Source organism: Sapajus apella, unplaced genomic scaffold, assembly GCF_009761245.1.
Source record: "Sapajus apella isolate SASKATOON/1434 unplaced genomic scaffold, GSC_monkey_1.0 scaffold8, whole genome shotgun sequence".
In the NCBI taxonomy this organism is placed as follows: Eukaryota; Metazoa; Chordata; class Mammalia; order Primates; family Cebidae; genus Sapajus; species Sapajus apella.
Genome location: NW_022436948.1, coordinates 22272836 through 22276295, shown reverse-complemented (window position 1 = coordinate 22276295; position 3460 = coordinate 22272836).

Sequence of the window (3460 nt, the reverse complement as noted above, 5' to 3'; positions counted from 1 at the left end):
ATACATTTTGTCTAAACAAAAATTAGGTCCTAATTTTGTCTAAACAAAAATTAGGTCCATGATACCAATTACTATACATTCAATCTGATAAATGAATTATGCCCCTTTTGCCAGTAGACTATGAATTTACTCCCTGGGGACATTGAGCCAGGTAGACTCTGAAGCAGTTACAAGACAGAGCTGAAACTAACAGCACTCTAATCATGGAAATAATTGCAAACTCTATCTTGAGAACAGAGGTGAAAATTTCTCCCTGTACACTTTGTGAGACAACCTGGGAGAGCAATGGTAGCCAGCCTTAAAATTCCACACAGAGACACAAGAATTTCTCCCTAGTAATATTTATCAATAGTTTATGAAAAAAAAAACAACTTGCAGATAGTTTCTTTGTTGGTATCTTTTACGTAAGGGTCTGGGAAGATTATTTTCCAATAAAATAAAAGTTAAGAAGCTCCTCTGTTCTACACAGAGCTTTCATTTCAGCTTAAAAAATATCCTACTCTTAAATATGATAAGAAAACCAAGACTCGGTAGACAGTAGCAGAAAACGCCTAACTTGAAACACTGATATGAAAGCATGCAGACACATAAAAGGAATCCAAGGAAAGAGATCACTCAGGAAGCAGAAAAAAGGGAAATATAAGTAAATAAACAATATTTATATCCTAGAAGAAAGAACAATAGAGTATCCATACAAACACCAAAAGACTCTACAAAGGAACAGTAAGAAAGATTTCAACAGGACTTCCTCCAAGAAATAGAAAATTTGCTAAACTAGCTGAAAGTACTGAGAGAAAAGTGACATTTCTGGTGGAAAGTTAAAATATATTTTATCACAAATCCATGGAAAACTAAGGAAACAGAAAAATATCTATTACTTATTCTAGGGAAAACATATTTTACAGGTAAGAGAATAAAGTCATGATAAAATAAATTTACATCTTATAGATCATTATTACTTATAGTAATAATGATCTAGTCTATAATGTTAACATCTAATACTGAAGAAGCACAAACTTAAGATACAATTATAAGAGTGTGCACACTCATGTGAAGACAGATAGAGAGGTAATTGTATTTTTTCTTAGTTTCACTTAAAAATATTTTCAAGGAAAAGCCAAAACATATGTGTATATATATATATATATATATATATATATATATAGACATACATGTCTATAAATACACACACATACACACACATGCACATACATACATACATATATATTTTTTTCTTTTTTTGAGACAGAGTCTCATTCTGTCACCAGGCTGGATTGCAGTGGCGTGATCTCCGCTCACTGCAACCTCTACCTCCCGGGTTCAAGCGACTCTCTTCCCTCAGACTACTGAGTAGCTGAGATTACGGGCGTGTGCCACCACGCCCAGCTAATTTTTGTATTTTTAGTAGAGATGGGTTTCAGCTTGTTGGCCAGGGTGGTCTCCATCTCTTGACCTCATGATCTACCCACCTCGGTCTCCTAAAGTGCTGAGATTGCAGGCAGAGGCCACTGTGCCTGGCCATATATATACATATCTTTTAAGAAACAGAGACAAACACAAGAAGAAAGTAGTTACAGCTTGTACAGCTTTTGCCTCTGTGAAATTGAAATTAGTGTAATGAGAGATGTGGGAGGGTGCCGTTGTTTTTCAGCATCTGTTGGGTAGAACACTAATTGTGTAAAATATGAATATCTGTATCTCTAATACAAGTGTTGCAACCAAAAAAATATTACATATGCCCAGGTATTCTATAAACCTTTTGTACAGAAGCATATCCTGAAATGTTTCATTCTAATTCTGACAAAACACATGATTAATTAGATAGGGAATTTAATTCTGCGTGAATATATGGATTGGTTCTTTTGAGTATTTACTTTTCTGAAATTATTTCTTAAAAATTAACAATATACATGTTTGCTAGGTTACTATTGTAAAAACTGGTAACGTGGTAAATATATATATATATACTTCAGTTACAGATTTTTACAATGGTAACCAATAAAAATATGTTTTACTATGGTAAAAACTGGTTTTTACCATAGGAAAAATACATTTTTACAGATACATACATTTATAAAGTGCAGTTTTGTTAATTAAAATAAGTTGTATTTCTGTTAATGCAAATGCTATCAAACGTAATTGTATTTAACTCTAATGGTAATGTGGTACTATGGAATAATGCTTTTTTTTAGTATAAACCAAGACATTTTAAACAAGTTAACTTATTCTTTATTTTTCTATAAACTCTCTTAGATGCATCAATGTGCATTAAGGAAGTCTTACTCGCTATTTTTGTGAATGTAATACATTAGCTTTTATTATAATTTTGTATCAGTTATTAGTAATTACTACTTTTACTTTATATATCTTTAATTTAAAAACTTGTCTTATATATAAGTAAAGTATTACACATTAAAATATTATTACACACATCAACATAATCAATGTGGGCATTTACCTTAATATGAGACATCTTTCCATTCATTAGATGCCTAAATGAGTCAGTATAATGATGCTTTTGAAGAATTAATATAATGAAAAACTTCATTAGTTTATAGACTGAGTGACAAGAAATTTACAGAAGTTATTCTGTATTTGCTAACCATTTCTGTAGAAGCAGACATAAATTTATATGAAATAAATTTATGGAGTTTGGGTGCAATTTTTTTACATGTGTATTTTGCATAGTGGTCAAGTCATGACTTTTAGGGTATCCATTGCCCAAATAATGTACATTATTATACTCATTAAATAATTTCTCCCCATCCACCTTCTCACCCTTCTGAGTCTCCATTATCTATTATTCCACTTTCTCTGACCATGTGTACACAGTTTTTAGTGCCCATCAATCAATGAAAACGTGATTGTTTACGTTCTGTGTCTGGCATGTTTCACTTTAAATAATGATCTCTAGTTTTATCCGTGTTGCTACAAAAGATGTTCTTTTATCCTCTTATTTATTTATTATATTTTGGGGAACAGAGCCTCACTCTAACACCTGAGCTAGAGGTCAGTGACATGACCATAGATCACTGTAGCCTCAGACTCCTGGGCTCAAGTGATCCTCCTGCCTCAGCCTTGGGAGTAGCTTGGACTACAGATGTCAGGTGCCATCATGTCTGGCTAATATTTTAAATGTTTTATAGTGACAGGGTTTTGCTATATTGCCCAGGTTGGTCTTGAAATTCGGACCTCAAATGATCTTCCTGCCTAGGCTTCCCAAAGTGCTGTGCTTACAGGCATGGGCCACTTGCTCCAGGCCATTTTTTTTTTTTTTTTTTTTTTTTTATGGCTAAATAATAATCTAATTTGTAAATATGTCACATTTTCTTTATAAAATCATCAATTAATGGATATTTTGTTTCATTCCTATTGTGAAAAGGAATAGGAAAAAATTGTGAATAATGATGTGAATCATGCTATGAGATAAGCATTCAAGTGCAGGTATATTTTTGATATA